General features: G+C 35.1%; 1 protein-coding gene across 2 annotated transcripts in view; it reads right to left on the reverse strand.

The window, feature by feature from the left end:
* CDH12 (cadherin 12) overlaps positions 1-25,403 on the reverse strand; it is a 1,137,841-nt gene extending 1,112,438 nt beyond the window's left edge. Inside the window, exon 1 of one of the 2 annotated variants that reach the window (XM_054489194.1) lies at positions 25,117-25,403. The gene's annotated coding sequence lies outside the window, so the exon portion shown is untranslated. The remainder of the gene's footprint in view (positions 1-25,116) is intronic. The other variant, XM_063664679.1, reaches the window with a different exon arrangement.
* Positions 25,404-25,664: the final 261 nt, after the last annotated feature.

Here is a 25,664-nt window from a genome sequence, read left to right on the forward strand (position 1 = left end):
ACTCATTTTTGTCTACTAAATACTTAATAAAAATTATTTAAAAAGTAAAATAATATGGGCATTTGTTCTAAAGTTCCTCATTTATAGAACTGAGAAAGTCCTATAATCTGGAGAAGACTACCGCATTTGGATTATACGGTTTTATTGTGGGAGCCAAAGGCAGAAATAACTTGTAGCCTATGAAAAGCGCAAATAGTTTGATTAGAAAATATATGACAATTACATGGCAGCAGGTGGAAATAAGTGCAAACCGTTACCCTAAATGGATCAAAAGGTTTATGGTTCAGTGAATCTGAGAAGAAAGAATTGTCTATAAATAATATCATTATAGGTTATAGGTTATGTATCAGCAAAAAAATAGAAAGATATTGGGGAAATATATTTTTTAATTAGGTAATTGTAGACTGAACAAATGGTCTTATCAAAATTATGCTGGTTTTGGATAAAAAAATTTGATAGGCATTACTTTAAAAATGTCACTGGGATCTGCCATTGACCATATTCTATTTAAATGCTAATCTATATATCCAAGTTAAAGGTTATATACATACTTCTGGTTGACATGAAGTAGGAAGGGATAGTTAACAACCTTAAATAAATTGAAAATTAGATCTCAGTGACTGAATCCAATAACAGCGTGTGGTGGAAAAGACCGAAGAATAAAGTCAGCTGAAGGAATAAATATTTATAGTTATCATTAAACTAATATGACCGAAGAGCAAGTTGTTTGGATTATAATATCTTGCATGGATGGATGTCATGATTCTCATTGTATTCTGTGCATGCTAGAAAATCAATGCCTTCTCCAAGTACACAGAAATACAGATAATTTTAGGCAGAGCAATATGACAGGAATGATGTACATGAAGACTTGTTCGAAGCATTGATTAAGATGTCAGGGATGGTGAACATGATAGTTGTAGGTTTACATATATATTTTCATTCATATCTCCATTCACTTAACAGGTATTTTATTGATTACTCAAATATGCTAATGGAAAAGTTATTATTTTCTATATTTTCCTGGGGCTCAAATAAGGAATAGCAAAAAAAAGTCAGACAAAGATAATTTTCAATTTTTCTGAAGGTCAAAGTGGCAGCCTCAATAGGAGTTTGAGTCTCATTATAGAATAAACTGAAGGAAGTTCGGTCAATTTCATAATTCATTTTCCATAGAATAAATTCTAATAATAGATGAGTAATTGGGGAAAAACGGAGGCATACTATAGTGAGGAAAATGACAAAGTTTTAATTCAGACGTGAGTAGATTTAAATTATGTTTCTGTCATATACTAACTGGAGGACTTGGGGCAACTTAGTTAACTATCTGCAGTTTAATATTTTTCAGAGTCATGCAACCTCAAAACTTTTTGACACTGTATAAACACTATCTCACATACTTTATAAAATCTTGCAAATATTTCTTTCACCCTCAAGATACATGATATTTTATAGATGAGAAATCTGAGGTGGCTGTATTTTACATTACCTACACAAGATACTGAAAGGATTTGATGGATTGAATTAGTGGTCCCAGTTACTTCATCCATTGTGAGAAAATTATACAATCACAGCCTTGTCTTGGTCTACTGATAGGAGGAGTGCCACACTTTAACTGAGGCTTCGCTTTAACTGAGGCTTGGCTATGTGTCTTGTTTGCCTAATGTGATATTGGCAACCTTGAAGAGAACAGACATGTGAAATGCTCTTACTCACTTTGGCGTGGACCTTTTCTATTTCTGTTTTTACAATGAGAAAATTCTACCCCAAGTAGTCATTGCCGCTTATGCATCCCCAGAATAAATACATTGACAATGACCTTACCCTTGCTGACCAGAGCCTGAGACAAAGTTGTCCAGCAAAGGCTACTCTTCATCAACGGAACCACAGTTAACTGGTAGACACACATGAGCATGAGAATAAAAGTTGGTTGTGGATGGTCTATGATACAGCTATGACAGTAGGTTACTTACAGATGAACCTGAAAAATCACAGCTTTTTAACGTTAGTGGTTTTCCTTTTGTATTTATGTCAGCATAAAACATATGTACCAGGTATTAGGTTATATAATATTTTCATTATGTCACATATCACTACTAAAGGCTAAATGATTTTTTAAAAGGTTAAATCAAAGCCTACTTTTGCTATAAACTGAATGTCTTCCTCATGCAATCTCATCAAAAGGATTAATAAACCTGGGCTAATTAATCTAGTATTTCATGGTAAGAAAGATGAAACATGAATTTCCGTCATGTGAATCACGAGACAAAATTTTCATCTATTCTAAAGATGGGATTAGACAATTAAATTGTTTAAGAAAAGTTTTGTTTAATGTATTTCTAATAGGTATATGAAAATAGCATGGTTAATATTTACATATTTATAAAAACTCTAAAATTAGCAATTTATGTATGTATACATGTATATATATGCCAATAATAACTTCGTTACAGCACAGTTCATGAATATTATCCTGTAGTGTGAATGAACCCTAGAGTATTGACTTATCTGGATATTTTTTAAATGATGATATTCCCCCTAATGATCTGTTATAATTAATATATATAATTAGAAAAAGGAGGCACTTTCTGCTTTTGAAGCTCTCCCTTATTTTCAAATCAAATAGTTATGTGCTTTCCTTTTTATATAGTTTTGTTCTCTGTGTGTGTACATATATATACATCTTTCTATATTTTCTGTTTCTAATTATTTTCTGATTCCTAGAAAGAGATAATGTATCATTTTTCAAATTGCCTTTAGAATTGAATTTCATGTAAAACATCATCAAATTTGATTTTAAAATCGAAGTCCAATTATTTTATTATATTAATTTTAATATATTCCATTAGAAAGAAAATTATTCACTTCTCTATTAAATGTATGTGCACAATAATTTTCTGAATCACTATTACATAATATATATGATTAATATTGAACACTGGTAACAAACATAAATATGCTAAAAAATGAAACAACATAAACTCCTCATTAACCATATTAACATAACTTTTCTTAAATCAGCTATTTTATATAATTTATGAAGCCTATCTTAGATCAGTTTTGGCATAATTTAGTACCTATTGTATCCTATATTCTGAGATTCAAATATTAAAAATGAGAGATTCAAGAATAAATCAGTTCCTACTGATTTTCTCAAATGTTCATAGTTTAAGTTGAGAGAGAGACAAATCAATAAAATGAATAATATGAAATAAAGGGAAGGAGAGAAATATATATTTCTATAAAGAAAAAGCTTTTTGGAGGATGCGGAGAACTCAAGAAAAGTTTTCTAAGAAAACGATTGAGTAGAATACTCAAATATAAATGTGAATTAGTGAAAGAGAATTGAGATGATTCTGAGAAATGAAATAGGAGAGACAAAGGAAGGTAGGGGTTTCGGAGTGTGAGTGTGTGTGTGTGTGTGTGTGTGTGTGTGTGTCTGTGTGTACTTCAAATGAGCCTGGAAAATTACAAGACAGAACATGGTGAGTGTTATGTCTAGGTCTTTAAACTTTATAGTTTATAGGAAGTAAATGGAGGATGTCAAGTGAAGGGATATGGCCAGTTCCTCCCGGATAGATTACATTAGCTATATTCCAAAATATAAATTATAAAAACAAAAACCAGGAAGACAAGTTAAGGCGCTCTCACTAATTTTGCAGTAAAAATAATTAAATCCAGCCAGGTACGGTGGGTCACACCTGTAATCCCAGCACATTGGGAGCCTGAGGCGGGTGGATCACAAGGTTAGGAGTTCAAGACCAGCCTAGCCAAGATGGTGAAACCCCGTCTCCACTAAAAATACAAAAAAATTAGCCAGGTGCGGTGGCGGGCACCTGTAATCCAAGCTACTTGGGAGGCTGAAGCAGAGAATTGCTTGAAGGTGGGAGGCGGAGGTTTGCAGTGAGCCGAGATTGTGCCACTGCACTCCAGCCTGGGTGACAAAGTGAGACTCTGGCTCAAAAAAAAAAAAAAAAATTAAATCCATATAAAATAATAGTAAATAGAAATATCTTTGAAAGGTACTTAGAATTTAACTTATCTAATCTTGATTCGGCAGGTACTGGTGAAGAAGAAAAGGTCAAAGCCACTTCCAAGTTACAGATTTTCATGACGGAATGGGAGATGTTATTACTGACTAGAGTAAAAATAAAAAAAAGTTATAAATCATATCTAAAAGGATGGGCTTTGGCATCAGAAAGAACTGGCTTCTAACTCAGCTATTCCACTTAATTAGTTTTGTGACCTTTACATCAAACTTTTCTGAGACTTGGCACCTTCATATACAGAATGGAAAGTGTGGTGCTTGGAAGATTATTGGAGCATTAACTGTGATAACGTATGTTAAACTACTTAGTATAGTACCTTACATAAAGTAAACATTTTAAAACATTAGCCAATATTTCTGTAAATATTGGGAGGATGGCAGCAACGTTGTCACAAGTTTGTTCTGTCTCAGCAAAGTCTGAAGTTTAAGAAATTGGCCAGGGCTTTAGATGCCCATTCAGGAATACTTTGAATATAAGCACTTGTTAAAATTATTAGAGTGTTGATTTTGTTCAGAGAAAATGCACGGTGTGAGATATGCAGAGAGGTCTGGGAATTAGGTTTATTATCAAAGTGTCAATGAGAGACACCCCTGAAGTTAGCCAGAAAGAAACAGATATATAAGAATAAAGAACTATTTTAAAAGTTTAAATCTAATTATAACACAGATATTCTAAATATATTTTTCATATGGGAAGATTTTTTAAAAAATATTACTGTTTCTTTCCTTCACCTCTGTAATTTATTTCAGTCTTTGACAAGTAGGTGGTTTTGTGGGAGACCAGGGACCATTGTGAGAAGGAGCAAACATTTCAATTACCAACAAATATCTTTGATACAAATATTATTTTTGCTCTTGCACTTCAGAGGCCCAATAATGACCTTATTAAATCAATGATTATTATCCTTTCACACTTGATGTGCATCTTTAGTGGCATTCAGATGTTTTTATTTAAATTTTTAAAATGAGCATCTTTTTAATCAGCAAAAATTTCATTTTCAAAATTCATAATTTTCTCTCAAAATATATATTCCCCAGGCAAGTGCGCTACAACCAGTGATGAATTTAAGTTTTGCATGCCTAATTTTTTTCCTTAGTTTAGATAACTGCTTTTCAAGGTTTCCCCAGGTAGATATCTAGTGGTTTGAAATGCATTTTAACTTTTGATAGAATCTGGACTTAATGCCACAGTAAACGGAATATAACCAATAGAATCAATCCAATAAGATCTGGAATCTTTTCTATGTTCTGACAATATCACAATGTGCTGTGCTGCTAGCTCACTGGCTGGAGAAGAGTACAAAGAAAGTAAGGATAAAACTGTATTTATCATAGTCTCTACAGGCCAGAACACAGTGCTGGCCACATAGTTGAGATTCAGTGAAGATGCCTTACAGCCACCTGTTTTGTGAAATCACCAAGAAGGTTTAAAATGCAAACTATGCAGAATGTTGATGTGAAAGTCATATTACAGTTAAAAAACACACATCTTTTTATTGCTAAATAATTGATACAAACATTGAGTACCTTACTGCTAATTGCATAGCAAAATATTTTCACTTAACTATCAAGAACTTGCAAAATTAGAGTTTGTACATATTTGGAATATAGAGTTATTTTAGAAAACACAGGAAAACTAGATCATGGTCTCTTTTCCTTGTTTATTCAGTGTTTTTAATTATTTGAAAAGCTCTCTGTCAGAATATATTCTTTTCTTTTAGGAGCACATAATTGGCAAGTTTATTTTATAATAATCATAATGTATAATATTGTAAGGGTCATTTGATTAAATGAAGATGTATTACATTATACAAGAATTTCGTCATCTCTCTTGGAAAATCTTTTTCTTTGACCAAATAGCCAACATTATAGCACATGGTTATTTTCTAAATCAAACAAAGCCACCAGGAGGAAATAAACTTCCATTAGAAATAACCACTCTATATAAGACATGCAACAGTCCTCTTTAGCTTTGTTTTGAACCAAAGGACCTGACCCTCCATTAACTCTGCCCTCACGGTTTCCCCATGAGATAGACTAGACAGCATGACTATCAGATATTTTAGTGAATAATCCTTGACCTTCAACAACTGAACACAAAGTGTTTTTGTTGTGTCTATTGCACTTTAGAATTGCAAAATTCTTCATTGATTAGCTAAACCTCTTTTCCTCTGGAACGGGTGAGTGTTCAGCATCAGTACCATTTCTGCTGTGCCCGTTAGGAAAGTGAGAAACAGGGTCAAATGGCCTTTTTTCATGTCTTATATTTGACAGCCAGAATGCTGATTTTCAAAGAGCACAGTGGGAAAATAAAATAACTGACTAATTTATAATAATTACAGAGGAGACTGGAAAGAATGACAGGATATTTGCAGAGAGATTTAATGTACTTAATTAATTTGACCTCAACACCAACAGAAAGTTTTGCAAGTAGAGTTCTCCTAGGTATGTAGTATTTAAGGATGTTAATTTTAATGAGCACATTTATTATAAAACGATGTTCTCTTTCACTGTGATTTTAAAACAGGTGTAGTTTAAAAGCACTCTTTTTCAAACTTATTCCGTTTCAACACAAAGCAAAGAAAAAGTTATGGCTCTGAATAAATGAGGTTACACTTATTTTACGGAAATCACACACTCAGGAGATCAAGTGTCTTGGAAGCCAATTAATTTATTACTAATATTAAGGGGCATGTACTTAGAAATGTACTTACAACATCAATTATGTTCAACTATCTATCATAACAAATTTTACTGGCAAATGTATGGTATTCCAATGGATCATATTTTATACACTATTTTTACCAAGAATAAGCCATTTGACATATACTTCTGAAAAAGGAAAGAAAAGCAAAGGAAAGGAAATAAGGAAGAAAACAAGAGGGGATAAAAAGGAAAGAAGAGACGGAGAGGTAGAAAAAAGAGTGAGGAAGGAGAATAGAGAGGGAGATCAAAAGAGGGGGAGATAAATAAAAGTAAGCCACTATGGAATATAAGCTTAGCATTTTAGCAAATAAAAACGCATAAAATGTTCTCATAAAATAAAAAGCCGCCTAATCTTGTAATAAATTTGCACTTCTATTTAGCAAAATACTGCAATGAGAAGGATTTCGAAGATGTCTCCTGCAAGAATTTGTCAGCCTTTTGTTAAAACATACAACTCTTTTGGAATACTGGATATGAACCTATTTGTCATATCATGATTATTTTTATATTAATGTCTACACTCTATTCACATATAACATTTCTGCTTTTTTACAACCAGCTTTGGCCTATTCTATCCTCTTGTTCTCGATTTGCAAAAATATTCTGGAAATGAAAAACAGTCACATTATTGAAAGATTTGTAAAATATGGAAAACTAGGATATCCTAAAGGAAATATTGCAGATGGGAAGCAGCATTGTTATATTGCTATTTCAAATGCGTCCTCCATTACCATTTTCTTGGGCAGTTAATTATTTTTTGAACAATCTTCCACTTTTAGGAGTAAAAAATAGAAGTAAATATTCATTTTTATTCTTTGAATGGGGGCTAGATCAAGGAGAATAATCTTACTAATAAGAAGATGGGTTTATTTAGTGATTATTCATTAGTCATGATTATCTCTCTGTGAATCTTAGAATTTTTCTATGGTATTGTTTTACCAGTAAGCTATTTCTGACAAGGGAATTGTATTTTCACTCAGCATTAGAATCCTCCACTAACAAACGATTAATCTCACCTTCTTGTATTCTATATTTATTTATTTCTCACTCATCCAAAGTCAACTGTGAATCTGGGCAAATCTCCAGAAAGCTGTCCTCAATGTGATGGCGCATCAGTTCCAAAATCATCTCCTGTTTCCACACTTGGCATGGCCCTGGGAGGAGGACTGGACAATAAAGAGCCAGCAATTAACTTCTCCTTCAGGGAAGTGATTGTCCTATTGTGTCATTTTCACCTAGTAAACTAAGTTAGAGGCCAGCTAACTTCAGTGATGTTGGAAACTACAATCTTCCTTTGTTCCCAGAGAGAGAGAGGCTGAGCTATTATTGTTCAACTGTAGCAATGTCTGCATAGGAAGAGTATGGTATTAATTCTTTCCTTCACAACCAGTTACATGAAGGGTGATCTGTGGGATATAAAATTTCAAATAGTGCAAGAGGATTTAGACCAGGAATCAATGCCTACTCTAAAAAGAAATAATTATGCGACACTAGGCACAGAAAATCCTGGGGCTTTTCTTTCTTTCTTTTCTTTTTTTTTTCTTTTTGAGACAGAGTCTCGCTCTGTTGTAGAGGCTGAAGTGCAGTGATGCGATCTCAGCTCACCACAACCTCTTCCTCCTAGGTTCAAGTGATACTCCTGCCTCAGCCTCCAGAGTAGCTGGGACTACAGTCATGCACCACCATGCTCGGCTAAATTTTTTTTGTATTTTTTGTAGAGACAGGGTTTCACTATGTTGGCCAGGCTGGTCTCGAACTCCTGACCTCCTGATCCACCTACCTCGGCCTTCCAAAGTGCTAGGATTACAGGCGTGAGCCACCGTGCCTGGCCAGTCCTGGTGCTTTTTAAGGGGCTTTTTATGTTTTAACCTCCAATCTTTCTACATAACATGGACAAAATTTTATTCAAATGCCTCTTTTCCACTCAGTGGAAGAAAGCTGTGTAAACTAACAATTGTGATGGGGTGTTTTGAATTCAGGTGTTTATTCAAAAAAAAATTAAACAAAGTTGTAAGTTTCCTGTTATAAAATTGCCGCAATTCCATTACGGCAAATTCTGAAAACTAAGGGTAACCATGTAAATAAAGTGATCCCTACAATGAATACTGTAACTATTCCCACCATGTCCCTGGGAAATTCAAGACTGTGACCAATCCAGAACTCCTGCTTTCATTCATTTTCCTAAATTTCTTATCTGAACTTCTTTAGTGCCAATGGAACTATTATTTAATCAGATATATGAATTGGAGCTAAAGAAGAATATCATATAAAGTCTTATGTAGACATGAACTTTGTTCTTTTCAATACTATACACATAATGCTTAGAACAGAGTGTGACAGTAAATATTGATTTAGTGGCCTAATATATAAGTGAAAGAAAGACACAAAAAATAATATGATCTTGGGACATCAAATTCACTATAAAATAATTCCAAATAGGCAGGTATGGTGGCTTATGCCTATAATCCCAGCACTTTGGGAGGCTGAGGCAGGAGGATCGCTTGAGCTCAGGAGTTCGAGACCAGCCTGGGCAACACAGTAGACCCTGTTTTTACAAACAAAAATTTAAAAAAAATTAGCTGGGTGTGGTCCCAGCTCCTCTGAAGGCTGAGGCAGGAGGATTGCTTGAGCCCAGCAGGTTGAGGCTACAGTGAGCCATGATCTTGCCAGTACACTTCAGCCTGGGCAACAGGGCAAGATGCTGTCTCAAAAATAAAAATAAAAATAAAATAAAATAATCCTAAATACATAAAGAAAAAATCGTATAATTAAAAAAATATTAGGTCCTTCAGACTATTGCCATATGTCAGATAAACAATTTGTATTACACAGAAACACATGTGAAAACGCCAATAGGTTGTTGACATTTTAGTCATGTAATAATATGTTATTATGAAGAGAGTAAAGGATCACATCATACCTTTCAATGTACATTCTGGATGAATTGAAGTGTTGAACATTTTACGACATGTTGCTTTATATTATGGCTTGAGTTATACTAGACCATGAAATTAAAACAGGCTGATTAAATATAATTAGATAATAAACATTAAATAGAATTTACATGGAAACTACACTTAGCTGTTGAGTGATAATATGATCATGGTAGGTAGAAGCCTAATTTTTCTATTTCTTTGACGTGGAAGTTAAACAGTTGAAAGAAGTGTGTTTGGAAGCCAATGTGAAAAGGAATAGACTTACTGCTCTGTCCTATATATCAACTTGGTGAAACGGGTAGCATACTTCACAGATTCCTCTACCCGATGGTTGCTGATTGAAAATTGACCAGAAATGCAATTTCAGCACAATTTGAAGGCAGAAGTGGAAAAGCAACCATTATTCTCCAAGGTCACCGTAGGGAGATATTTGATGGCAAGATCCAGAGGGGGACAAGTGGACCCAGCTTGTCCTTGCTCTGCCATGTTGTTCGTTCAGCTCTTAACCCTGATGATGGCCATGCTGACAAACAGCAGCCTTAAGCACTCATCTCTATTTCCTTGGCTGTAGACCTGTAGAAGCAGTTGTTCAAAGGGGGCAACAGCTTCTTGTAGACCTCTTCATGAGCACTCTATCATGGTCCCACCACCCCAGTGGCTGAATGTGCTTGGATTCGCAGATTTTCTTGCCAACTTTGACGGGTTCACCTGCACCGGTGCTTCAGGCAGCAAAGAGAGTAGCTTGTTCTCTCTGATCCTCAGCCTCCACCTTCCAGACTCTCACTTCCTCAGCTTACGACTCGTTTGTGTAAGTCATTCTAAAATTGAATCTCTTGTTTTCATAAAATTTAGAATGGGCTCTATTTCCATGACCGTAGCATAACTAATAAAACTGATTCACTGGTTAATTTTATTAATATTGAAAGAACAATAACAACACCTCCATTAAAGGCAGGCAAAGGGGGATTTACCTAAAGGTAATATACATTTCTTAAAATGGATGTGTGAGAGTGTGTGTGGGGGGGGGGTAGGGGGTGTGTGTGTGTATTTTGAGATGAGGTCTCACTCTGTTGCCAGGTTGAGTGCAGTGGCATGATCTTGGCTCACTATAACCTCTGCCTCCTGGGCTCAAGGGATCCTCTCTCCCACCTCAGCCTCCTGAGTAGCTAGGACTGCAGGCACATGCCACAATGCCAGGCTAATTTTTGTATTTTAATAGAGATGGGATTTCATCATGTTACCCAGGCTGGTCTTGAACTCTTGGCTTAAGCAATCCACCCACCTCGGCCTCCCAAAGTGCTGGTATGATAGGCATGAGCCACTGTGCCCAGCCTTAAAATTTATAGATTAGCCTTTTAGACAAATTTGTCACTAAAGTTTTTGTTGTTGGTAGTGTCGGTGTTTTTGTTAACACGATTATGTCTACTCAATATATTTGGAAGTTTCTTTATTCTTTCTATTGCTTTCTTGATGTATCATAGATTTTTTTGTAGCACAAGAGTTAGAAAAATTAAGGGGTTAAATATCATGCTACAACAAACGGAGTTAAATATCATTCAACAATAAAATAGATGAAAATATTTACAATTTATTTAAATGGATATAATTCTTATACTTCATAAACATCATTTAAATGTTTATCTCTGTGCATGTGTATGCATGTGTGTCCCTATGCTAGTTTACAGTCAAAATTACTTGTCTTTTTTTTTTTTGAGATGAAGTTTCGCTCTTGTTGCCCAGGCTGGCTGGAGTGCAATGGTGCTATCTCGGCTCACTGCAACCTCTGCCTCCTGGGTTCAAGCAATTCTTCTGCCACAGCCTCCTGAGTAGCTGGGAATACAGGCACCCACCATCACGTCTGGCTAATTTTTTATATTTTTAGTAGAGACAGGGTTTCGCCATGTTGGCCAGGCTGGTCTTGAACTCCTGACACATGTGTTCCTCCCGCCTTGGCCTCCCAAAGTGCTGGGATTACAGGCGTCAGCCATCATGCCCAGCCAACACTTGAAATTACGTATACCCTTCACAGTTTATAAACTCTAATTTGCTTTAAGTCAACTTAACTACAAACCCAGAAACACATAAGTAGACACATGTTTGTACACGTGCTTGTATATATGCACAACCACAATTTCATTGTAGTTTGTAAATGGCTGAACATTTAAAAGCATAAATGGTAAAGTAGCTAAATATTAGATGCAAAAAGAATGGCAGGCAGAGGTAATTTTACCTCTAATTTATCCTCTACCACCACTGAGGAGTCTTTATAAACAATAAGTTAAAACTCTGATTTTAATTTGTCAAGTGCAATTGAAACGACAAAATTACAGTCACACACAAACCAGAACAAACTAAGTACTGCAGATGCTGCAGATGTTTCATTTTGCAGTTTTAAAATTCAACCACATTTTTCTTGTTATAAACAAGTGTATAAGATGACTTTTTAAAATCTTTTTCTTTTTTGTTTTTGCTTGTTTGTTTGTTTGTTTTTTTGAGAGACAGTCTCACTTTATCACCCAGGCTGGAGTGCAGTGGCACGATCTTGGCTCACTGCAACCTCTGCCTCCCGGGTTCAAGTGATTCTTCTGCCTCAGCCTCTGGAGTAGCTGGGACTACAGGTGCGAGCCACCATACCTGGCTAATTTTTTAAATATTTTTAGTAGAGACAGGGTTTCACTGTGTTGGCCAGGATGGTCTCGATCTCCTGACCTTGTAATCTAGCCGCCTTGGCCTCCCAAAGTGCTGGGATTACAGGCGTGAAACGAATGCATGCATACTCACACTAATAAATGCTCTGGTATGCTTATATCACACTAAAATCACATAAATAACTCTGGCATAATACAGTGATTTATATATATTATATAATATATTTATATAAATGCTATATATAATATGCTATATTATAATATATATTATACATAATATAATCTGTTTACAGATATATAGCAAACGCTTACTATATGTTAGTCTGTTAGACACTGTTCTCATCTCTTGAAATATATGAGCACAGAAGACATAAAGATCTCCGTTCTCCAAGTGTTTACATTCCAGAAAGGAGAGGTGGAAGTAAATAATAAATGTAATATAAGAAAATAAAAATGTGGACCAGGATAAGGAAATTGTTTTATACAGTTTTATACAATTTGCATATTAAATAGAGAGGATAGCCCTCATAGAGAAGGGGATTTTAAACAGAGGCTTGAAGGTAACTAGCCAAGTAGGTGCCTGGTAATCAGCATCCCAGTCAGAGGGAACGGCTAGCAAAGGTTGGAGTAAACCTCCTAAGTTCCAGGAAAAGCAAGAAGAGTTGGACAGAGCTGCAAAAGAACAAGGAGAAGGATGTGGGGAGAACAGATCAGAAATAAAATGAGGCAGCACAGACTACACAGACCCTTGGTACTTCCTGTAAGGTAAATTGGGAACTACCAGTTGATTTTTACCAGACAGGTGACATGATCTGCCATATTTTAAAAGGATAGCATTTTCTCTTGAGGCTAATCTTTGGAGAACTAGAAGCAGTAATTTGGAGACGCAATTACTACTACTGGAGTCATGGTGACAAGAGAGCAACAGATGAAAATTCGCAGGATCCTACACATACTTTGGATGTAGAGACAACAGGATCTCCTGGCAAATTAGATATGCAATGTGAGTGAAATAGAGTACATAAAAGGGCTTGATTGAGAGATTTCACCTTGAGTAATTGGAAGGATGGAGTTGATGTTGACAGACATCGTGAAATCTGAGCATATAATATATTTGTGAGTGAAGACCTATAATTCATTTTGGACATGTGAATTTGGAATGTCTGTTAGATATCCAAGTAGATATGCCAAAACAGCAGTTGAGTATAGAAGATTAGATTTTGGGAGAGCTGAGCTGGGAAATATATATTTGGGAGTTTTCAGCATATGGTGTTTAAAACTATGAAGTTGGATGAGATCACTAAGGGCGTGGGTGTAGATAGACAGGAGAAAACTAATGCTGCTCCAACACTGAGGGGAGAACAGAAGAAACTAGCAACTGGAACTGAGAAGGAATAGCTTGTGAGGCAAAAGGTAAAACCAAAGTCATGTGGGCATCTGAAAATCCAACTTTAAGAACTGTGTTGAGGAGGAGGGAATAATTAACTGAGTCAAATAAACATTATGTAAATTGTATACAAAGAGTAGTCTATAGTTATGCATTTTTGTTTGTTGGCAGGAAATTTTTGGAAGAATACTTAGGAAGCTGCTGGTTTGAGCAATTATCTCTTGGAAGTGAGATGGCAGGTGAAAAGAAAGGGAGATGAAGTGTTCAACACATTCAGCTATAACCACATGGTTCCGCATGCATCACATACATAATAAAATATGAAAATATACTTAAAATAACAATAATCATGTAGGTGGCAAAAAATACTTGAGATGACAACAGAACAGGTGAAAACCTCAAACAGGTTATATTTGAAAACTTTTTTTAAATGAAAACCAATCCTCATAATAGCATCCATGGAACTAGTACTGTCATGGAACCCCAAATCAAATTCTGTTAGTTATGACTGGGACTAAACTTTTCTTCCACATGACTTCTTTTAAAATGCAAACATGTTACCTGAAATGTATAATGTTAAATATGCAATCTAAAAAGTATTTTAAATGGAAGATGGCTAAAATTATATGTGCATAGACAGCTAAGAAAAAACTGTATGCAACATAAGGAAAAAATCAAAGTTCTTAGACCCTGTAAACATGAATGACAGTAGGTTGTAGAGCCCGAGAGGAGGGATTTACGATCCAATACACGGCTGCCCATGAAAGACATGGCCCATTAGAGTGTTGTGCAAGAGAATTTTTTGCAAGAGAGTTACAGAGACAAAAAAATAGTCAAGGACCAGAGCTTAATAGAGTAAATAATGTGGAATGGGGTAATAACCAAAGATTTATTGGTGTTGTAGGCCAACAGTACATGGTTAGTCAGGATAAAGACAAGGCATCATTAATGTGGTAAGTTACAAGTTATGTGTTCACTCTAGAATGAAAGATGAAATCCCATAGTAAAATTTAAAATGTTAAACTACTTGGATTTTTCAATATGAGATCAGTTAATAATGAAAGTATTTCCAGAAACAAAGAAAGGTTGGGAAATACAGACTATGAGAGGTTTTAATATTTTTGCAATTAGTCATCAAAAAACAATCAAACTTAATTCTATCATGGTAATACTCCCTAATGCAGTTTTCTAAATCTATTTTAAACAACAAGCAATAAGCCAAAGGAAAAGTAAGATAATGCCTTTATACATATTGTAACTGTGTTTACTTTTCTCAGTTTCTACCAGAGAAAAGGCAGGTGCATTTTTTTGGTTTGTTTTTGTAAAGTGAATTTGGCTTTACTTTTTCAAATTGAAATTATCTTATTTTCATAGAGTTTGAAACGTTTCTTGGCATTAAAGAATAGAAGAGTAAATGCATTTACAAAAATGTTAAATAACCATTAATGAATATATCTTGGTGTTGTGTTAAAGTTATTAATCATAGCTTTGTGACTGGGAAGCAAAATATAATAATTTTTCAGGGTAGCTCTCTGAATCCACAATACTGGGGAAGTCTTCCCCAATTCTATCTGTGAAAACACTCATAACTTATCAGTTCTCCATGGTGACATGAACTAATGGACCATCTTTAAATAAATTCACTAAGAGTTCCAGAATATGGCACAAGGTTCTTTTTCTTTGTAGTTCTGTGAAATTAGCATCAAACACAGAAGAATTCACTATTCTTTACCTCCCCCATGGTTGTCATCTCTACACTGTAAATCATAGAGCCAGAAAAAATGAAGTTGTTTTCCTCCTGTCATTCATATTTCATAGCTTCTTCTATTGTGTGAAAGTATTTCATTTTTAGGAAGGATCAATGCCAAAAGAGTTTATTACCTTCTATCAGAAACATTTAGCTAGCTTTAGAGATCTCACTGAAGAAGTTGTTCTTAACATTTGTGGGGTGTGTGTGTGTGTGTGTGTGTGTGTGTATGCCTACACATGGGTAATAAACATGAAATGTGAAGGCACTGCAAAAATGTTTTGAAAGATATTTAAAATATATTTCAGTGCATTTTCTTTATTTTCATGACTCCTTACCACAGACACATGCTTCTAGAGCGACTACAGAATTAAAAAGAAAACAGACATCTAAAGAAAGCAATTATCATGTTGGCACTGTAAAGCAGGTTTTTTGGCTGTTTGATAAGACATTTATAAGAAATATGACTTTTTAAAAAAGTTATGAGCACATTCAATGTCCTCCAGCCTTGTGTCACTGTGTAGGGCTGTGTATGTGTGCATGTTTTTGTATTAATGCATGAGAAAATGGGGGTAACTGAGAAATGGGAGTATAATTTTAAGGATGCTTATTTGTATACAACCTGCCCTTGGTTTTTCCATCCTTCATCAAGAAAAAAAAGAGAAAATGCCTGTCGTTCTGTTCCGGAAGATGTCCAGATGAACTGTGAATAAGCAGCTGTTATTCTCAAAAGAAAATTGACTGAAATTTCATACTCGGTAAAAAATAATTTATCTGCAGTTATCATACACAAAGCATCATGGAGTTACACGTTAAGGTTTCCTGTAATAACTTGGAAATCTACAGGAACAAGGGCAGGGCTTTGACTCATTATTTGGATGTGAATACATGACCCACATGAATGTTAGAGATAATGGGCAACTTAGCACACTCCAAATCAAACAGCTTCATGATCCATCATTAACCTAAGTGAGCCTTCACTTTATTGAAGCAGCCCTCTAAATGAATAGGTCATTGCCTGCTTAAAAACTCAAAGATCTGTTAATATTCCAAGGACTTAGAGTCTATTAGATCAGACAATCTGAACATGTACAAAATTGTAGGCACACTGGATGGCTAACATCTTTTGGTGTATATATAAATATTTTAAAGAATATTCTTTGATACTTGATTTAAACAGGGAACACTGCATTTGTGACGTTATTCTGCATAAATGTGCATATGTGTCAAGTTCAAAGAAAAAGAAAAGACTCTGTAGAGAGATACTCCGCAAGAGGACATAAGTTTCCACTCTAAGCTGACTTTCATAATGCAATTAAATCCATTAGAGAGAATGGAATTTCAAATATTGTTCAAATTAAGGCAGTGCAGTTAGAAGCAGCAGCAATTCAGGAAGAATTAGCAATGCCCTTCTGAAGAGAGCTACTGAATTAAACCTCAGAGGGCTTTAAGATTAAGTCATTTAATTGCTACTTTAGGAGCTCCAGACAGTGCATAGAGTTGAGTCCAGGTGTTAATACTGATTCTCCTCTGTTCTCTTCAGATAACAAAACTGAATCTTAGAGCCAATTAAGGCAAACTTGAAAGGCCTTCTTCCCCCTTTTCAGTATGCTCCGGGTGTTTTATTTTAATTGTAGACAACACGGGAAATTGAGCACATTATACATAGTGAGATATTATTAAATCATGAGTTGAAAAGATAACCAATACTCATCCATATTATTTTGCCTTAAGTTGCAAAAACTTATTTTTTTTAGAATGACACTCACATTGTGTTTATTTTATTCCCCTAATCATTTTAACAGGAGAACACAGTTTCTGTACCAAATCCTAACACTAATAACATCACCAGCTAATGATTAGTACATTTATAGGCCAAGGTAGATGCATGAATAAATTACAGTAGAAAGTCCTACAATTCACGAGTATGTCTCACACCCCTCCCTCAAGATATCCACTTTTAACATATTATGATGTAAATTGCTCAAACTCCTTTAATATGCATACGTTTAGGTGAATTTATGCACTCTTATCCATTCCTTCATTTATTCATTCACCAAACAAAATGGATTGAGGGCTGCTATGTGCCAGGCACTATTATAGGGCTTTCCTCATGGGGCTTGCATTTTACTTTGAAAAACAAACAGTGTAATGCAACATCATATAATACGAAGTAGGTCCTATTTTATAAAATGAAGTTGGATAAGGGCAGAGATGATTCTTCTGCAGAAGAAAGTGCTACTTTCAGACAATTGTTAGAGGACACCACTCTGATGTAATGACAATAAAACCAAGATTTACATGAAATAAAGGGGGATGCTGGGTGAGTACCAAGGCCTTGTGGCAGTGTTGAACTTGATGTAATGAGAAAGGAAATGGAGGGGCTTGACAAGATATTGGTTTTATGCCATGGGAAGTACTTTGATACTATATCAGAGAGTGTACATTTGCTACTGTGTAATGAGTTGGGGTCGGGGAGAAGGGAGAGCATAAAAGTAGAAGCAGAAATATCTGTTTAAAGACTAGTGTACAGTCTAGATGTGAGACAATAGTGTCTGGAGCGAAGGTGACTGTGGTGTAGGAAGTGAAGTTACTGGATTGAAGTTACTGTGAGTTTTTGAAGTTACTGGGTTGAAGACATCTTTAGAGAAGGAAGTCAGGAAGCAGTAGAATTGATATTGTACCACATGTGGGTGGAAGGGGAGAGGAGCAAGGTCTCAGAAGTGACCCTTAGGTCTTAAGAAATTGGATGGTTAATTATGTTATTTACCAAGATAAAGAAGATCAGGAAAATGGGTATATTTAGGTTGAGGTAAAGAGGGGCAGAAATGAAAAGTTTGGTTTTCAACAAGTTGGGTTTCAAGTGACTGTTAGATTCCTAGATAGAAATATTGAGCAGGCATTCTGAATTGAAGTCAGCAGAGGGATTAAAAGTAAAGGCATAGATTTGGAAAAGGCATCCAGATGGCATTTAAACCCGTGCTACTGGATGCAATTACCCCTTCAGTGATTCTCTAGATAGAGAGATGAGTGGGCCTATGATGGTGTCCTGGGATGCTCTGATAGATGTATTTACAGGTCAAAAGACACAGAGAACTCAGAAAAAGAGAATAAGAAGAAGCACTCAGTGATGAAAGAATAAAACCAGAAACTAATAAAAAAAAAAGCACATGAAAGATTTAATGTGAAAAAATCATCTAAACATTAGAATTGCTGGATTTTGAATTTTGATGGATACTATCAAATTTACTTCCCAAAGATTCTACATTTTACAATCCAGCCAAAACTCTATGAGATAGGTCTGTGCTTTTGTGATGTTTTGTGTGTTTTAAATAAGTATGACTTTCATTTTTGTTTTTAAAAAGTAACACCTGCTTGACAATATCCCTATCTGGAGGTGTGTGTAAACCTCTGGGCCAGGGCAGATCACATGCCATATATTTTCATTTATACCTCTTTCCCTCATCACTGGTGTTATATAATTGTGGCATATAAAAATTGTCAACAAAATGTAAAATGTTGAGATTTGAGTATATGAAAGACAATCTTTTTGATACTATTGTTAAAATGTTTATTGTTAATGTTTAATATAAATAGGAATTTGCCCTATGTGTTAGGTTATTGACACGACTACAATTCATTCCAATTCCATTCTCAACAACAGTTCTTATACTGGGCTTCCTTCTTGTAGGATCTTATATTGGTGACCTTCTTCTAGTAGGTGTTAAAGCACAAACACTGGATAGTTATTAACATAACTAGATTTCTCACTATAAGACACTCTTACTTTAGAAATTTATTTGAGGTTTTCTATTCTTATCTAAGTAGACATATAACTTAAAGCCTTGCCAGGAGCTTGTTTTGCACTTTTCAGTCGCTATCATTTCCTAGTAATTAGGAAAGAGTAGAGTTTCAGTAAAATCTTGCTTTAAAACCTGCCTGCAATCACATCCCTTAGAATAATGGCAACCCCTCATGGAAATATTGACTCAGAAAGTTGCAGGAAGACACTTCATTTGGGTATATTGTTATATGCTGTTACTTCAATCATTCCTACATTCTTTACTCAGAAATAGTCTTAAATACATCATTTCATTTAGTGCTGATGATAGCACCCCAAAATATATTTTCACTGGTAGAATGGAAACTATTAATGTTAATTTCCTCTAGTTTTCAACATTTACTGAGCATTTGAAGCTCTTTCCATTACATCTAAAAGTATTATTTTTGATCGTTTAATTAGCATCACATTTTGGTTGATTATTCCCAAATAATCCTTTTTTGAATAAACATTGAAGTGCCAGATAAAATTATATGATTTTTTAAAAATAGTATATCACTGGCATTATTAAAATTAATGACATTTTCTAATTGTATCTCTCATCTATCCTCCAGATATTATAAATTTTCATGTTCACTAAAAATTTAATCCATCATGTAATTCCCTTTTACTGTATGATCGGCCTCTTTCTTTTATTCTCTTTTTTTGAAACAGAGTCTTGCTCTGTCACCCAGGCTGGGTGCAAGGGTGCGATCTCAGCTCACTGCAACCTCTGCCTCCTGGGTTCAAGTGATTCTCCTGCCTCAGCCTCCTGAGTAGCTGGGATTACAGGTGTGTGCCACCATGCCCGGTAATCAGCCTCTTTTTAATGATTTATATTTTATCTATTCATGTGCTCAAGTCTCTATAAAACAAAATACTACAAATTTCTCTTCATTCTGTACTTACTCTCTGGTTACCTCCTGTTGTCTCTTTACTGGACTTGTCAACCTTTTGAAATATGATGGCAAAAGTTTCATCACAATGTAAACTTACTAATTTTTCAAATTCCAGGAATATCCATGTCTGTCCATTGAAAGCATTCTTTTTTAACCTTCAAGCGATTGTTTTATCTACTTAATCAATCAATTACTGATACTATCGCTGCTTTTTAGTGATTCCTCTACATTTTAACTTACCTAATGTGGTGCTAGATTAATAGCCTATTCTTTCTTTCAGATAATGTAACCATCTTGCAAGACTTTATCCCCCAATTTTGTTATTCTTGTCCAGTATTTTAGTTCAATTATGTAACTCCATAAATTTGTAATATTATTGTTCGTACATGATCCAAGTTTGTTAGCCACACCCCCATGGTCACCACTTTGCTTCCCAGTCCTTCTTACACCTCAGATCTTCTGTCTGGGATCATTTTACTTCTTGAAGCACGTTGGTTAGATAGTTTATCAGGGAGGGATGCTGGTGATTTTGTTTGTTTGAAAATGTCTCTACTTTTGAAAGAGAATTTCTTCAGTCTATAACTCTAGCTTGGCAATTATTTTATGTGAGTTATAATGGAATTATGAGTACACATTTCTTGGCTCTCGTTGTTGTCACTGACAATACTGGTTCAGTCTAATTGTTATATTTTGTAGATAATCTTTCTTCACAGTTTTGGAAATCTTCATTTTCTGTGTTGTACTTTTTTTATGCTGTACATAAGTGTGGATTTTTTTTCGCATCATATCATATCACATTTAGGATATATTGTGCTTCTTTGGAGGGAGGACTCATATTTCATCAAAAAAATGGTTTTTTTTAGACAAGTCACTTGAGAACCCCTTTTACCCCAACTTGACGAAGTTCAGCACATAACAAATCCCGGACACTACATATTTTCTTCCAACCCCGTGTGCCAACTCTGGCTGTAGTTATCCTCTACAAATCTAGCTTAGAAATGAGGAAGGTTAAAAGGAGAAAGACCTGACCATGATGAGTGTTATCTGTGGGGTAATATCAAATTAAATTAACAGAATAACTCAAAGTTCAAAAAGTTAAATAACTTTTCCCAAATTGCTAATGTAATAATCCTCAAACTATGGTTTCAAACAATTGTCTGACTCAAGTTTTGAACTTTCCACATCATCATATAGATGGTGCATCAGGACTCTCATCTTTGTACATGGGGGAATTTTTTTGTATGTTATAATAATTTTCCAGGAAATTGGAATTATAGAACCTATTGATTTTACGGTGCACTAAAGGTGTATGCAACCTTACTTGTATTTAGCATCGTGCTTTGCCAGTAAGTCTAAATACACTACCTATGTCCTAATGTTTGACTATATATTTGAACTTGGAAACAAGCATGCATCATTCAAGCCATTTGAACACATAGTAAAAATTTAATACATTTTAAGAGGCAAGAGTAACATATATCCATTTGAACACATAGATTTAAGGAATAATACGTAAGTCCTATATTTCCCTAATGGGTATCAGTGTACAGATTGGAGTCTCATTGTCTCTCACTAGAACCTTCAGAAATATATGCATGAGTTGTATATATTTTAAGAAGAATTTTACATTGTTCAAGAAACACATATCTTACATTCAAGGTAATATAAATCCATTTGTAGAGCAATGGATTAAATATTCACGGAGCAAGGTTATGAAAGAAAACCACTGTAAAAAAATACCTGAAGCATAATGAAGATTTAATTTATCCCTTAATACCATCAGCTATAACATGATAGACACAAATCTGAATACAGCTAAATTTATAAGACTGGTAAACATACGCCTTGTTTTCAATAATTTAACAGGTGCTTACTAAATGAAGTGATAATTAATAATTGAGTAAATGAATAATTGAACTCTTAAAGCATTTATCTATAATCTCACAAAAGGTAGAATAACATTATGTAGAGTTCATCTGTTATTTAATTTTAGAACAGTCATAACTCTCACTTAGTATGTTGTAAAAATGTTATTTACTGCATTTTATTAATCATCTTATGATGAGATGCTTAAAAACAACTTTGAGTAACTACTATTCATATTCGATACAGGCAGCCTAGTACACATTCACACACACACATTTTCCTTTTAAAGTTTGGTTATGATATATTACCCTCCTAGCATAGTAAGTCAGGAAAAAGCTGCAACTGTCTTAAAGCTGAAAGTTAAAATGCTTTTAAAAGCTCTGAGTTCAAATTGTTTGGTTATTATGTATTAGCAAAATAAAAAGCTCCCAGTAAAAATAATATATTTTCATTTATTTAACAATTAAATTTATTTTTGGGTACTATTTAACCCTATTCATAAAAATAAAATGCAATATTTGTTAAACAGGAAAGATAAATATTTTCCACCTATAATTTAACATAAATAGGAATATCAATTGGTACTAGATTATAAGCAAAATGTTCTCTATTGATGCTGCAATGATCACATGATAATTTATGACATAATTACTTTTAAAACAGCAATAATTTGCTAGAAGATGAACAGGATAATATCTTACTTTAAATGAGACATCTGTAATCACTCTTTCCTTTGGAAGTAGGAAGAAATTTACAACAGAGTCTGCTAGTAGGTCATTTTATTACTCAAGCCCTTAGATTTTATATTTTTACATGAAAACATGGCTCACTTTTAAAGAGAGCCATCACTCTGTGAATCCTCCTGTCATAGCAAGACTGATCTGATGTTCATCACAGTGCATTTTAAGAGGCAATAGTGACATATATCCTTATTAATGTCATAATGATAAAGGATTGATTTCAACCTGTATCCCAGACTGTTACATGAAATAGGCTCTGCCAAAACATCAGGTTCAAAAGATGCTCAATTTAAGGAGATCAGTTTTATGCTCCATCCTCAAAGGATAGAGTCATATGAGGTGTAGGTAGGTCACGTGAGGCATTAAGAGAAATTTTCTTCCCCATAAACTAAACACTGTTTGTGCTGTAGTAAGAACTTAATACATAACATTGCATGTGTGGAAGAAATGACTCACACTCCCTCCCCCTCCCCCCTGACAGTAATGCAGCTTTCTCTTTTTTGTAGGAATTATCTAAAATGATCACATCACTAAGCAGATCAGTGAGAGGAGTGAGTTTGAGTAGAAAATAAAAAAGCATTCGTGGCTTAAAAACTTCCCCCTACTGCTTGGAAATGGCACACCGCAGTAGAAGTTAAGAACACAGCAAGCAGAGTTTAACTGAACAACACACAAAATCAAAAACATTTTTTTAATGGGGAAAGGGATTAACAATGCCAGGGTTAATCTTGGAAATTGGTCTCTGAAGTAAGAATTATTAAGAGAAAAATATGTTATGTTCTAGAATTTGATTTTCAAGTTAATAGGAAACCTCTTTTTACTTCAGCAGTTTTCATAGAAGGTGGAGAGACAGTTTCTAAATATTGTTGCTGAATAACTTGATGTATCAGTTAAATTAGTTAAAGAGAAGCCCCTGTTTTGCATGTGTCTATCCACTCAACCACTTCAAAACAATTTGTCAATCACCTGTTCATGGTTTGGGAAAAGTAACCATCTGCCTTTCAATTCTGAACAGACATTCTGCTAGAATCATGGAAATATTTATAGTAAAAACTTATTCGGTTGAATTCTCCTCTAGACATAATGATAAAAATATATAAGATGATATTTTAAATTGTCTAGGATGATGAAGTGCTGCCACTGAATGATGAGGTTCAGTATTTCTTGACAGCTGTATGTCTGGATATTATTTTATAACCTTACAACTGCTCAGGTATACAGTGAAGATCAAGCAAACTAACACCTGCTTGGCATGGTTGCATTTTTCCTGTTTTGGTCAGGTATAGTGTAATTTAAAACTGTAAACACATTTTCAGAATCTACTCTATTTAAAATTTTCCCCCCTCAGTATGTAAGGTAATTTTCTAGCTGAGCAGTTTGTGAATGGGCTTCAAAATACTCGATGAGAAATTGAGAATCATGAAATGGTCGCAGAAGCAGCCAAAAGTATGTCAGTTCCCTCTCCAGAGAGTACAGAGAAATGTGACTATAAGAGATATCAAGTACTCTGAAGTACAGATGTTCTAAATACACTGTGGTCCCGATGTAGCAAAAAACAAATAATGATGTTAAAAACATAAGAAAATATGTATAAAATGCTGAAGGTCTTTTTTGAAAAATGATTTGCCATTATGTCCTATATCACACACATTTCCTTCTTGTTAAATGTATCACCAAATGATCAATAACCTTAAAATAATTTGGAAATGCATATTATATAACCCACAGCAGATCTGGTAATCTATCTCTTTGATTTGTCCCAGATTAGTTTTTTGGTAGGAAACTCAAATGGCTGTACCATGAGAGGCAGGACGTTAAAACATTTAAATGGTTTTACAGTGGTATTTTTTAAATGAAGAATGAAGTTCATAAATTTCAGCGTCAGTGGAGAAATGAGTGAGGGGGGTCGGCATCTCTGGAAGCTCTTTGAAAATAAAGCATTCATTATTTTGTTGTAAAAATCAGATATCTGTAAAGCCATTTATAAAATAATTAGTTGGACATCTAGCACACCTACTTATTTTCATCTGAAAATTCAGCCATGCTAAAACGCATTTGCGGTTAAAACATTTCTTTCCTTCCTCTTTTCATGTAACCTCTCACGCTCTGAGGACCAGAGACTTGTTTAGAACTTACCGAAGTTTCCCAAAGCAAAACCACGCACAAGCTCCTAATTCAGCTGCCAGATCTGTGTGCAGCTTCGTTCAGCTTCTCACTACGCTAGGCATCACTTTATTAATCATGTATGAATTTCTGTGCATGCACCCTGAAGCGATCACACACACGCGATGCAATCCCAATCAAAAACGGAAGCCTTACCTGATGGCAGAAAAGGCAGCTGCAGGAGCAGCAGCACCGACGGCCGCAGCAGGGTGCCAACAGCTCAGCCTTGCGCGGAAGGTGAGACCCTTCTCTTCTGTTTCCCCTTTCCAAATCACTGTGCCAACACACCGCTTTGCATTTTGTCCCTTTTCATTCAAAGAAGGTTCCCCAGGCTGGGCAGCCAGTAGACACCACTTTCTTCCTGGAAGAGGCTGCCTCTCTTCTCAGAAACGCCTGGACCCCTCTCTGTGGCTCCCTCCACATTTACCCTTCAGATCAATAATGCTCTCGGAGCGGCTGGAGCTCAACTGCAGCGGCGAGCGACGAGCCAATGGGGGCCCAGGATTCCCTCCTGTCATCTCCCCGCCCTCAAAACAAAACACAGCGTGCCTTCGACACATCATTGAGTTGTGAAAAGTAATTGAATCCTATATTTGAAATGTATTTTGTTTGTTCTTTTTCCCCCCTAGCGTTCATTGTAGAATGCTTTGAATGAATCCGAGGACTCCTTAGCTCTCAGAAGACTCATTAAACGAGCCTAGCAG

Source organism: Pongo pygmaeus, chromosome 4, assembly GCF_028885625.2.
Source record: "Pongo pygmaeus isolate AG05252 chromosome 4, NHGRI_mPonPyg2-v2.0_pri, whole genome shotgun sequence".
In the NCBI taxonomy this organism is placed as follows: domain Eukaryota; kingdom Metazoa; phylum Chordata; class Mammalia; order Primates; family Hominidae; genus Pongo; species Pongo pygmaeus.